The sequence below is a fragment of the Corvus moneduloides genome, chromosome 1 (assembly GCF_009650955.1).
Source record: "Corvus moneduloides isolate bCorMon1 chromosome 1, bCorMon1.pri, whole genome shotgun sequence".
Taxonomy (NCBI): domain Eukaryota; kingdom Metazoa; phylum Chordata; class Aves; order Passeriformes; family Corvidae; genus Corvus; species Corvus moneduloides.
The window spans coordinates 67424150-67438272 of record NC_045476.1 but is presented as its reverse complement, the minus strand read 5'-3'; the positions used below and the strand labels follow the sequence as shown (position 1 = coordinate 67438272).

At 38.9% G+C, this 14123-nt stretch overlaps 1 protein-coding gene across 10 annotated transcripts in view; it reads left to right on the top strand.

Annotated features, from left to right (window-relative positions):
- The window catches only part of LOC116446410, a 300266-nt gene that overhangs the window by 151531 nt on the left and 134612 nt on the right, over window positions 1–14123 (top strand). For 3 of the 10 annotated variants that reach the window (XR_004241223.1, XR_004241222.1, XR_004241221.1), the window contains one exon: window positions 8318–8389. The exons of the other annotated variants lie outside the window; for them this stretch is intronic. The gene's annotated coding sequence lies outside the window, so the exon portion shown is untranslated. Of the gene's footprint in view, window positions 1–8317; window positions 8390–14123 lie in introns of those variants that run through there. 10 annotated transcript variants of the gene reach the window in all.

Sequence of the window (14123 nt, the reverse complement as noted above, 5' to 3'; positions counted from 1 at the left end):
GGTAGGAAATCTCAAGTTACTTCACTGTGTATATTCAAAACCCTCAAAGCAAAGGCTGAAAATAGCAGTTTAAACAAAAGCTATCTTATCTTATAAAGGCATTTCAAGCACAAAAGGAAATTTATATATTGGGTTGACAGTCTTAAAATAAACTGATTGTCTTGATAACAGCATAGATTTAATTGTGGGAAAAAATTGGGTTCATTTGTATGACCTGCAGACACAGTAAATTCCCATGTAAATTCATTCCTTTTCTTTCTTTGTACATTTCTTGTCTCCTAAGCAGTGTTTATCAGTGTTTTCCAGAAATTGTAAAGGTAGATTTATGCATGTAGGACGAGACTGATAAATATGTGCATAATTTAAAGAATTCCATGCAGACCAGATACAATTCATTTCCTGTGCTACTGGATGGAAGCATATTAATGATACTTCAGAAAGTAGCATTCAGATTCAGAAAGATTTTGGCAGAAATACGTTGTTTTGGGATGAGTGTAGAATTTCCAGTACTAGTGATCAGAATTATTATTTTATTCATTTCATTTTTAGTAGACTTGAGATAAGCTTTTGAACTTGGTTGGGTCTTTTCACCTTCCGTGTAGAAAGGAAACTATTCTATTATCACATCACCTTTATCCTGTTGAGATTTTGAATAAACATGGCATCCGTATAGCTGTGTGTCCTTCTAGTGAGATAGGATATGTGTTATGGCGTTGAAACAATTTGATTGGCTGTGCGGGAAGGAGCAAGGAGAAGGGGAGGAAATAACTCAGTTGTGCAAATGATCTGTTAGATTATCGCTGTTCAGATCAAAGACTTAGAATGCTGTGGGACAAAATATCTCACTTCCTTTTGACTGAAGCGGTAAGAAGAAGCATTAAGAGGTTTATAGGTACACCTGCCTGGCTGCCATGGCTTGGAACTTTGTGCTGCCTCCAGCTTCTTGCTCAGCAGGCTGCATATCCAAGAGTGTATTACAGTGCAGCAGCTACATCTGCAACTCTGTACCTCGTCATACCTTCTCAGTCCTGGGAGACGTGTAAGTTTGGGATTTTTCCCCAGTTCATTCATCTGCTGTGCCTGTAACTCCCTATTGCTAACACTGCTGAGCCTTCACAGTTGATGAACACAGCAAAATAAATTCTGGTGGGAGGACACTCGCCTCTAGAGTGCTGTGTTGGGAGGTAGTGAGGTGCACCATGGCTTTGTTCTGGCTCGGTTAGGTACATGGATGCTTCCATCTGCACTCAAATCTTTCCTTTTTCTAGGTGATCCAGGTGTGCCTGGAGATCTCTTAGGGACCAGAGTGCTCAAAATTATCTGACCTCATGGGGCTCAGAGAGTGTCACTGGAGTGTAGCACAAAGATGAGTTCACATCAGCTTGTGTTGAAGAACACAAGGCTGCGAGGCCTGGTAGTGTCTTATTGCTGGAAAATCTTGCTAAGAGTCCTGTAAAACTGTCAGGATCTGACGGAGGTTTTGCTCTGCTTAACAAAGAACTATCAGTTGACAATGGGCTATGAGGATTGGGTTGCAAAATAAATATTCTGAATTTGTGATCGCTGGGGTTTGCACTCAAAATAAATAGAAGTGACACTTGTTCAGGAAAGCTGACTTTTTTCCTATTGATTTAGGTTTTATTTAAATGACCTCTTTAACAGGATTTCATAACTCAACCAGGTGACTTCATGAGGGAAAGCCGAGGGAGGAAAGTAGCTTCCTCCTTTAAAATGGGTGAGTGTTGATGCCAATATGAATTGCTAATCTAAAACAGTGAGCCTTAAAAAAGAAAAGAAAAGAAAGAAAATGAAAAAAGAAACAGCACTAAAATATCTTTCCAAAATGCATATATTGAGTGTGTGGAAAAATAGGGAATAGAACCATTCTTAACTGATTCTATTTTTGTTGTTTGGTTTTGGAGTATTATTCTTTCCTTTTTTTTGGTTCTGAAACCCTCTACAGTTACTCCTTGATACAATTCTGAAATGTAGATGTGGTATTGTAGTAAAAAGAGATCAATAAATTGTAGTGTCCTATAGTTAGCTCTCAGAATGCTTATCCGAGTACTGGGAACTTCTCTTTTTCCCATTTGTTTTTTCAGCAACTGTCAATACCAACCATAGCTGATACAAGATTTTCTTAGGGTTAAAGAACTTGCATCAAAATTAGCACCTCTGAAGAATTCTAAGATAATTAAAAAAAAAAAAAAAAAAGTTGGCTGTTACTATGACGTATCTTTTACAATCACCTTTCATTTTTTGTTTGAAAGTTTAGACATGGATGAATGAGATTTAAGGAGATGCCAGGTGATCATGATGCTACATAATTTTCTTTGTCTTAGTGCCATTTTATAGCTATTATTTTACGTATGTAAAAAATGAAAAATCAGATTCTGCAGATGGAAAGTAGTGCCTTACAACAATCCCTATCACAGGTTAATATTGTGACTAGGTAGCAAGCATGTCCTCTGCTGAATATGTATTACTGTTAGCTTTAACTTCTTAGCTAAGATGAAAAATAGCTGCCAAAATTAGGATACAACCATTTCAATAGTTTGCTTAACACAGTTTTGCTGTTTTCACATTGATAATGAATATAAAATAGATGGACCCATTTTTTTTTAAAAAAGAAAACAGTATTTTGCATTAAACTGCAAAGTGGGGAGACTACTTTGGGAAAATTCTGTTTGCTGGTTTTGAAAGGTGTGTACGTGAAACTCATTGTGACTACTAAGTGCAAATAAAACCTATGTCAAGAAACACAAGAGTTATCTTGTCTCCTGGCTTTGGTTATACGCATTACTTGAGCAAATCTGCGACATCAAGTGTCCTTTCCCTGTGACAGAACTGAGACTATGTGTGGGTGACTGACTTGAGAGTAAACGGATGGGAACTGGGGTAAGGATCCAGCTTCCCTGACAGGGTTCTTCATGTCTAATCCACTAAGAAGTGTTCCAACCAAGAAAGATGTTTCTGCAAGGTTGAAAGACTTACCAGTTGGATTTTGGGACTTTTAGGACTGTTCACCATTCCAAAATATGTCTCGTTTATTTAACACGTGTCCCTGCATGTTTGAAACTCCACTGTGGGTAAAGTTTGAACTAATTAACCAGTAACAGATGTAAACCACATTCATATCCAACCATATGTTATCCTTGTAGTTTATCTGTACTTGTTTCCTTTGAAAACCATGAAGGCTGAACGTATAAGGTTTTAGTTTTGCAACTTTTTTATGGTTTCCAAATATAGACAGTAGTGCAGTTTGTTTCAAGGTGTTTTGAATAGAATACCTGGCATGTTTCCAGCATTTTCCTAATCAGTCACTGGCTGGCTTTTTAAAAAATTTAGTTTTAAATATGAAGTGAGTATTTTGCAGAGCAGTTAATCCAGCTTCAGTCTAGGACTGTAGCCTCTAGATATTGTTTTATATTTGTGATCTTTGCACCTGGAGAAGAACAATTCTGTGAAGTCTTGCTGCTCCTTTTTATAAAAAGCAACGTTTCTTTCAAGGACTTCTAGCTTTAGGGAGAGGGATGAAAAAAAATTGACAGAAAGACTGAATTTTATTATAAAGCTTCAGGAGAGAGAAGAGAGAGAAAATGCATAAACATCTTCTAAAAAATGTGTGAAAAAAATTTTATTAAAGAAATAAAGATTTTTACACCAATCTTATCCTCTTTTGTTGGTGTGGTTTGAATGTTCTTGGATTAGTAGTGTTACTACATTCACAGTAACAAAAAACTTCTTCGTTCAGGGGCTTACTCAGTGGGGCCACAGCCTTGCAACCTGTGACAGCACAGGAAGGTGGTTTTCTCTACTGTGAGACTGGAAATCCATTTTATTTATTGTGTATAAGGCAGACAAAAGTCTCATTTTTATTCCCTTCACCCCTTCTTGTGAAAGCTCTGCAGTTTGGCCTGAGGGAAGTAGGCTACAAAAGAAGGTATCAAATTTTGTAGCCGTTCCTGTAGTGTTGCTGTTGCTCCTTGAACCCAGCCTGAGGGAACCATTAGAGTGATCTTCTAGCAGCTGATGAGGGGAAGAATAAAGTTTCTGTAGTGCTCAGTCTGTAACAGCCATGGGACCTGGGCTCCGTGTTAAAACACAGTTGCAAAATTGCTGTATTCAAACCTAGCAACACATAAGGTTTATATATTTACCTAATATCATCTAAGACTTATCCAAGTAGTTTATTTCAAAAAAGGATTTTTAAATTAACTAGATACAAAGAAATGACCCTTTTTTTATTCCTATATCCTCTAGATATCCCCCTAAGCAGAAGGTGATTTGAATTACATGATGGTGTAACATAAACCATAACCTAAACAACACACTGAAGGGAATATATATATATATATATATATATATATATGTATGTAATATAGAAGTTTTAAATGAGATGAATGCTATTGTCAGAGTAAGACTGCATTAGAAAATGATTATTTTATTACTGAATACCACTGCATAATGAAACTACTTACACAATTATGAATTAGCCTGGCATAGTGGGTGTTTGAATACTTTCAAGAAATTCTTTTGTTTACAAATGTTGTGATGAGCATAAAGTAACAGCAGATTCAGATTTCAGCACAAATACAAAGAGTTTTTACATGATTTATAACTATCAAATGTCTGTGCTGCAGATTTTTTTGTCTGAATGTACTAAAATAATTGGTGTTTCATGGACAGCTGAAGTGGAACTAGTATTTGCCAACATGCTTTTTGTCCATGCCCTTGTTCGTTCCAGTTAAAACTACCTACTGGTGGCTCTTGTGTAACCAGCTTACACTCTTGAGTCTTGAACTACTTTACGTTTCTCTTCTCTCTCAAGCTTAAGCACAGGCTTTAGTCTTTGGGTTCTCAGTCTTACAGTAAAGCCCTCAATTCACTTTTTCTGCTTTAGCTTCTCCATTCTTCTGGGCGGGAAGTGCTCAGATCTGATTTCTTCCTGGGCTTGCTCACTGGTAACATGTCAACTTTGCTTTTGAAACATCAGACATAGGAAGGAAATGGTGTTTGAAAAAACTCCCCAGTCTCCTAACAAGCCTAAAGCTTGTAGAGGGGTTAGGAGTGTGTGTTGTATTAAAATTGGGCTGAGCTGAATTTTTGAGATAAGTTTATTTCCCAAAGCAAATTTTACTTTTTTGGTCTACTTAAGCCAGTGTCTTTTACTTTAGTGTAATATGCAATGAGACAAAAAAAAAGGGTAGAAAATTTTATATGAAGACACATCTACGATGAGTGACATGAATTAGTAAGAGCTGGGCATTAGCTCAAGTCCTGAGCAGAAACGACCATGTGGATGTAGATTTTCCATGTGGTCTGCTCTCCAGCAGCTTTGGTGTCAGTGTAGTCTGATGGCTGGCCTGTGACTTCAACAGTGGTTAGCATTTTAAACTCAGCCTCTTTAAAACCATTGTCTGACAGAAATTAGAGCATTGGAGTCAAGCAAATGATAACACATAAATGCCAGGAGACGGACTTGTGCGCTTCCCTGCTGAATTCCTTACAACCTTTTCTTCAAGACATTCTGCCTTCCCACAGGGGAAGAAAACTCTCCCACTAGCCCTTGATTCAGTCTTAACTTGTACATCTGGCACTGATGTCTGGTATGTGACAGTGATACTGTCAGCTGTATGATAGACATTCCAGGTAATTTCAAAAGTCTTTCACAGAGAGCCACAAACCCAAAGCAGCCTGTTTCTGGTGTGGTAGCACCACTACTTTTAATGTTGAACCCCGTTTTCCTGAATGATGAACGGGGACTTCTGCAAAGACTAGAGGAGCTGTTTGGGTTTGCATCTAATTCATTGGGATTACTGAATTCAGAGGGAGTTTTCCCAGACTGTCTGGAAAACCATGAAAAAGACTGGCATCAAGGAATGAAAGACTCTGCAAGTGTGAGTAGAGGACAAACCCTCTTGCCCTTCCTCTGTAATTTGAATCGGATTATAGTAATTAAATCAGATTTTTGAAGGCATGGAGGAAGGCATTTTCCAATGACATGTTCACAGTCTGTAAAAGACCTTTTGCAGAAGGGAACAGATTCTGGGTCACTTCTGAAAAATTGGTGTTGGTCTATAACGAGCAGCCTGTTGGGTTGTGTTACAGCTGCTCTGTAACACAAAATGTGTGCTGCCCTGCACGTCTGGCTGTGTTTCTCATGGAAATACTCTGGATATTGGAACTGAAGCAGAAACCCCTTTATTTTTGTAGTACATTAGTTGTGAAAGAATTTTTTCCACTACAGCAGCTTTGTCTTCGTGTCTGCCACTCAGAAAAGTTTAACACTATTTGGAACTGTTTTCACTTGTAGAAAGGTAAACCCTGTGTAAGGATAGCCATTTATTGGAAGGCTAAGTAAGATGGCAGATGGTCTGGATGTATGATTTTGTCACGTTTAGACACTGGGAAAGGGATCAAACTGTGGAAAAAGTTGTCATAATAGAAACGATATATACAACTAGCATGTAGAGATTTTTGATTATATTTAAATGAGATCAGATGTGTTTGAGTGAATTACATCCAATGGGGAAAAATTAAAGATGATCCCTATTGTTTAAACACACAGTCTCAAGCCTTTTTTAACCTCTGATGGCTGTCTTGGTGTGCTCCTGGCTGTGCAGTGAGTCTTTCTCCCTTGGGAGAAGGAACCAGCTCCACCTCCCTACACCCTCCTTTCAGGCGGTTGTAGTGAGTAATAGAAGACTCCCTGAGCCTCCATTTCTCCAGGCTAAACAACCCCAGCTCCCTCAGCTGCTCCTCACAGGACTTGTGCTCCAGACATTTCTTCAGCTCCATTGCCCTTCTCTGGAGACTTCTCAGCACCTCAGTGTCTGTCTTGTAGTGAGGGACCCAAAACTGGTCACAGGACTCGAGGTGTGGCCTCACCAGTGCAAAGTACAGGGGGACAATCCCTGCCCATGTCCCGCTGGTGACACGATTGCTGACACAGGCCAGCATATCATTGGCCTTTTGGCCACCTGGGCACACACTGGCTCCTATTCAGCCACTCCTGTTCAACCAGCACTCCCAGGTTCTTTTCTGCTGGGTCGCTTTCCAGTCCCTCTGCCCCCAGCCTGTAGTGCTGCCTGGGGTTGTTGTGACTGAAGTGCAGGACTTGGGGTTTTGCCTTGTTGGACCTCATACAAGTGTCCTCTGCCCATTGTTCCAGCCTGTCCAGATCCCTCTGCAGAGCCTTCCTACCCTCCCTCAGATCGAGACTCCTGCCCAACAACTCCCGGTGTTGTCTACAAACTGACTGAGGGTGCCCTGAGTCCCCTTGTCCAGGTCATCAATAAAGATACTAAACAGGACTGGCCTGTCACCACCACTCTCTGGGCCTGGCTGTCCAGCCAGTGTTTTACTCAGTGAGCAGTGCACCCATCCAATCCATTAGCATCCAGTTTCTCCAAAAGAGTGCTGTGGGAAAGAGCGTCAAAAGCTCTATTAACATCCAGGTAGACAACATCCACAGGCTTTCCCTCATCCACCAAGCAGGTCACCCTGTCACAGCAGGAGGTAAGTTTGGCCAAGGAGGACCTGCCTGTCATAAACCTTGCTGGCTGAGGCTGATCCCTAGGTTGTCCTCTACAAGTTGCATGATGACACTCAAGCTGATCTGTTCCATGACCTTCCCCAGCATCAAGGTTAGGCTGACAGACCTGTAGTTCCCCAGATCTTCTGGCCCTTCTAGTAGATGGGCATGACATTTGCTAACGTCCAGTCAATGGGAACTCCCCAGTTAGCAAGGACTGCTGGTAAATGATGGAAAGTGGCTCAGTGAGCAGCTCCACCAGCTCCTTCAGTACTCTTGGGTGGATTCCGTCTGGCTCCATGAAATCATGTGTCCAAATGGCATAGCAGATCACTGACCATTTCCCCTTGGATTATGGGGGCTTCATTTTGCTCCCTGTCTTCAAGCTCAGGGGCTGGGCAGCCTGACATCAACTGGTCTGACTGTAAAAGAAAGGAAAAGAAGGCATTAAGCAGCTCAGCCTTCTCCTGATTGTTTGTCACTCTGTTTTCCCCCATGTCTAATAAGAAATAGATGCCCTCTGAAATATGATGGTCTCTGAAAAAGCAACACAGCACCAATTCTTATTGTGCATTGGTGCATCCGTTGTATCTGAGTTTTTGCTGTTTACCTTCTTTTATACCTGTGCAGTGTAACAGTTTCTTCTAAGAATTTCTTTCTTTCCACTGTCAACATTCTTGATTCATCACATCAAATGTACAGTATAAAAAAAATGTACAGTTTAAAACCAAAATGTTTTCATGTGATCAGGGAATTCTGATTGTCCTCCTCATTTTCTAGAGGCCTGCTCTAAGACCACCTCTGGTTATGATCCACATGTGCTACTGAAGCTGGCTAGAATGGTGTGACAAATGCAAGTATTTTGAAGAAACTTGGCCGTGCAAGCCTCCATTTGTGTACTTGGAATTAAGAGATGCTTTACTATCCCTGTGTCATGCCCCTGCTTCTGTAATGGGCATACAATGATATCATTCATATCATCACACAAAGATGATGTGAAAATGAATCACTTAATGTTTGTAATGCATTCAGATGTTGTGATGAGCACTGTAGGAAAACCCACAAGCCAGTGAATAATTCATTGTTCAAATCAGGCTTTGAACAGTACATGGTAAACAAGACATGGGACTTCACACTGAATAGTAAGAGTAAGGCCAAATAATTAATGATCACTTGTTCAACTATCACTGTTCATTCAGAGCATTGAAAGGGAATGGCATCTTGTGGAAAGAGTGTGGTCATGTCCTAAGGGACTGTGTGTAAGTATATGATGGGAAAGAATAATAAAGAAAAATAGTTTATGTTTTTTCTTTTATTTTGTTCTTTCAGTGAACTGTGGTATTAGTCATGATGTGTGTTTTGGAACAAAGATAAAGTGTGTTAGACTTCCAAAATTGCCTGATTTTAAGTCCATGTATCTCCCTTTGCAACGATATGATAGTATTGGAGAATCCTAATGTCTTCTTTTATTCTGTTTTCATAGTTTCCTGCTGCCCAGAGAATCCTTTTGGTCTTTGGTGTTTAAGCATCAAATGAAGGGTGCAACACCTTCTATGGACACTGTAGTACAGTCTCTGGATATATTTTTTTAGTTTGGATCTTATATCTTGATATGAAATGATCTTAAGATCAGCTTATGGAAAAGGAGATTTAAACTTTCTCCTGTGTACCGGCTCCAAGATAAAAGTTTAGTTTTGATGGAATCTCAGGTTCTGGAATAGCTTATTCCTGTGTTCAACCTTTTGACCATCCTTTCCATAAGAGCTCTGAATGTTTACATTTTGAGAGTGAAAAAGAAAACTGAGGGAGGTATTTGCAGCTACACTACACAAAAGTATGTTAATAATTCAGGCTGACTAATAGCTCCTCTAGTAACCAAAGTCACCTGCAAGTTTTTATAGTCCTAGAGCATAAGCCATCCAGAACATATATTCAATTCCACTCTGCAGATGGAACAGATGTTTTTTTCCCCAGGCATCTCCTCCCTACTTCCCTAAGCTGAATCTTTAAAAATCAATTCTGTAATTTGATCAGTTTAATATCCTGACTATGCTGAGGTAATTATACCACACTTCTAGCATTTCACTGCTTCCAGTGACAAATCTATTGTCAGTGCAGCATTAAAAATAAACCAACATTTCCATGAAAACTGTTATAATTCACATATGCAATTTTTAAAGTATCATAACTGTATTTTTTAATGTTTTAAATGCAAGACCACTGAGCACAGACATGTTCAAGAGACAGCCACAGCCCGCCATAATACAATGACATTACTCAGTGTGATAAATAGCAGTTATGTCACACCCACTTTATAAACAAAAGCAAATCACGTTTTAAAAGAAATTCTGTATGTCACACTTCTGGAACAATTTAACAAGGAGCTACTGCTTCATAATATTCAGGAAAATTTTGAGGGCAAAACCTGCATAGTAGCCAAGTGATTGGAATGAAACACAGGATCAAATATAAAGGGATAAATCTGGATTTTAGGACTGTAGAGAAATATGGACTTTAAGTACATTAGCAAGAAGAGAAATGTAATGAAAGGAGGAAGCATTCTTTCCTAGATTCCAAAGTTGGCAAAGAACAGCAAACATAATTTTAATGTTTTTTACTATAATGTATGAAAACAAGAAACTTGCAAAGGATGAACTTACCTTTTGCAAAGATGGGCCGAATTATTACACCTGTAGGTTGATACATTCAGGGAGTTTTAAGTGTAGTTTCGCTGGCCTTTTAGGAGAAATGAGTTTTGGATGTTAACTGGTATTTGCTTCTGTCTTTGTCAGCATTTTCTTAAGGTCCAGCATAATTTTTAATCTGAGTTCATAGTAAATCCAATACCTCATCAACCTCACAGCGGTGGATTTCTAAAGTTTGCAGGTATTGGAAACTTATAATGAGACCTGTAACTTGGAGACACAAGCTGGTGAATGTAGGTACCTGAAGTAGTGTGTGAGTCTGCTGATGCCAATCAGGCCCTGAGTTAGAAACTACTGAGTTAGCTCTTTCCATTTTTCACCCAGGGATCTCAAAGCCTGTTATACCTAATAAATTACTCTTGTCCACAATGTGGAAGATGTATGTAAGTTACTATGGGCTTATTTTAAGCCTGCACAAAGGGAAACATAAATCAGTTTGGCTTAACACTGCATGCAGAAGTGGTGTCAGGAACAGAAACCAAAGGTCTTCTTTCTCCTCTGGGTCAGGTGACCCAGGAGTGTGAGAAAGCTCATTCATGTGCACAGAATTCTGCCTGCTGTCAAAACTACTTCAGCCTTTAGCCTACTTCCCAAAGAAAACAAGACTTTTTCTTTTTTTTGTTTCTTTTTTTTTCTCTCTCCCTTTTTTTTTTTTATTTCTCCCTCCACACCTCTTCTGCCTCATCCCTTCACCCAATAACCTTTGATTGTCCTGGCCATAGGAGGTTTGGGCAGAGTTGGAAGGGGAAAGCAATAAAAATGTTATGAAATGTGGGACTGGCTAGAAGAGAAAGATAAATTAGTCCTTTCTGAGAGATGTGTGAGCCTACCAGGTCTCTGCTCCGTCTGGTCTGAGAGCTTGGCTGAAGCTCCTGAAGCATGGCTCAGTCTTTGCCATAGTGGGGCTACCCCTGTGCACAGCTGGGAGTTAGCTGATGGGGGAGGGATGTGTGGAACCTTGTTGAAATGGTGCCACTGAAGTAGGGGTTGCTGGGAGTTGTAATTGGCCATAAATGAGAGAAGCTTAGGTTTTATTACTGGCACTGTTTGCAGAAGAACTTGGAGCTATTCTTTCTGCCTGTAAGAATGCATTTAGCCTGCTTGGGAATGTATTGTTATAATTTTGATCAGTTTGGCAATTAAAAAAGGCATTTTATTTCCAACCAGAGTTGATAAAGCAGAAACTTATTTAAAATATTGAACTCTAAGCCCCTTCAAGGGAGTGTTTCTTTAAATAAATATGTAACAGCATCTCAAACTCCAAGAGGTTGTTTTTTGTTTTTTTTTTAATCTTCTAAGTAAGTATTCTTTGCAGTTATGTCTTTCATCTCATGGGAACTGTCTGCTCCTTATTTTAATCCCAAAACATCATCAAAGTCAGTGAGAAAGAAGAGGAAAAAAATAGTATCTGCAAACTCCAAAATAAAAGCTCAGTGTATTGTGATTGATCTGGGCAAAATCCTATCCTGGTAGTTTTAGACTTTGTATTGAGAATTTTCAGAGCTGGAACTTTTAACTGCTTGGTATATGGACATAGAATTATTCTTTTCACCAAGAACCACACACATGAAATATGTGAGGAACATGTGGAGTGATGGTTAATTTTGTTCTCCTTTGGAGTACAACATTGTCGCTATTTATTGTAGAAGGAAATCAGAAATGCCTATCAGAAACATCTCCCTAGTCTGTTTGGAAGAGAAAAATTGAGACTGTTGCCCTTCCACTCCCCCTGGAAAATCTGCTAACTTGATGTTCTGTAGTCTGAGCGAGCTCTCAAGGTCATCAAAGTAATGTTTTGAAGCCTGTGGCCTTAGTATTCCTGTAGATAATAGCATCAGGCCCATTATCTCATACTCTTCAATTTTGTTTTGGCTTCCTGCAATTTGCATCCCATTGTCCACTGATATTTTCTGCGTTCTTTTAAAGTAAAATCAAATAACACTTCCTATGTTGGCTCTGGACTTAATAAAACTCAGACATGCAGCATTTGGGACTCTTAAAATAACACATTTTAATACAAAGATGTGAGATATCTTTTGAAATCTGTGGTGGATGTTTATTTCCTGCTGGGCTTAATTTAGGAATCTAGTGCTAGCGTTAAACCAAGGGGAAAAATGTTTGCTCTTTCATCTGTGTGCCACATCCCATCCAAAATCACAAACAGCTCCTTTAAATTTCTGATCTTTGTCCCCTGCTGGATGTGCATAATACACATGCCTGTCTGACATATGAGACAGCCAGAGCCTTAAGAAAAAACCTGCTAATCGTATGCTTCTTGTCTTAGGCCTCATAATCATCTACATTTTGGGAGAATGACAGCTGTCCAAATCTGTTTTGATTTAATAAAGATGCAGCTTTTTCTTTTTTTGAAGAAACCTCTTTCTTACCAAGTCAAAAGTCCTGATTTTATTGGTAAAACAAAACAGGGGTAAAAATGTTTGGGGAATAAATACCTTCCCGGTATCAGAAGACCATTTCCCTTTTTTTAATACTGCCTTTGAATACAGAAGTAAATACTTTCAGGAGTGTCACCTTAAAATTACAAAATTTACTAAGGTCAAACCCAAATGTGAATCTGTCTTTAACACCTAGCCATGTAGCCCTTACAGACACTCATTATGTAGGTGTACACCACAACGTGCAGAAGAACTTCTGGTATTGTGCAAGCTGGTATGAAACTGTGTGGCTTCAGACATTCAGCTGCTTGGATCACATCAAAGAACTGGGATCAGAGTTTAAAAGAAGTTCGTACTTTCTGTTTGATAAAAGTCTTTCTTTGTTTGAAAAATTATCTTGGGCCCATTGTGCTATAATAGAGATTACACATGAAAAGCATATTTTAAAAGAAAGTTATTAAGTTGTAAAATGTAACATTGAAAAGTTTGATGCTAGAAATCAATATTGGTCCTGTAATCTCAGTGGGTACGTTGTATGTAGGCATTATGATACAGATTTTAATTATATGCTTGCATCTTTTTTCTCTGTAGTTTCTCTGCCTCATTTACATAAACATCCCTTCTCACCTCTCCCTCCCCTCAAAGAGAAAGCATTCTTTAAACTCACAAGCTATTTGATGTTTTGTTTTCCCTTTATGCAGTATAAGAGCAAATTGCACTAACTATATGCTGTTCCAGCCCTGATATGAGGGCAAAATAATTAATTCTTTCCTGCAATTCTCTGTGGTACTTCACCAGTTGAGAAGCAGAGTGATCCTCTATAACCTAACAACAGCTTTTTAATTGCAACTGCAAGCCAGCACAAACTTAGAGAATTTATGTACTGAAATTTAAGTTATTTTTACAAAGTGTCTGTGCACAGATTTAGGTTTTCTACCAGGTAGAGAGATCTGAGAAGATTCTGAGTTAAAAAAACAAAAAGCCAGAAAGAAAAAGCAGGCATGTTCATAACTGACAGGCATGTTGCCAGTTCCTGATCCAAAGCAAGTGTCTTCTAAGGCTTCCCAAAGGAAAGGCCGCCAGGATTTCACAGTGTGTATTCTTCAATTCGTTTGTTTGTGAAAACTGAAGTTTATGTTTATAGAAAAGGAAAATTTCAGGCCAAACAGTTTAATTTGCTGGAAAATAGGTCTTTGAAACTAAAAATATCTGACCCACTTGGTAATTGAGGGTGCTGTTTAGCTAAAAGTATTAGTTTTGTAAAAGACTAAGAAAGTGTACTAAACTTTGATTTTCTTCAAAATGTCCTGTTGTTAGCATATTCAAAATATTCTGCACATAGTGAGCAATAATCAGCTGTGCTGTGCTGGTTAGAGTATGCTGGTCAGGTATGCTTTGGATCTGATCTGTCTTCTGTGTTTCAGATTCCTGCCTGGGCCTTATATAATCACGGTTTTTATTTTTTTTATGATGTTCAGTAATAGA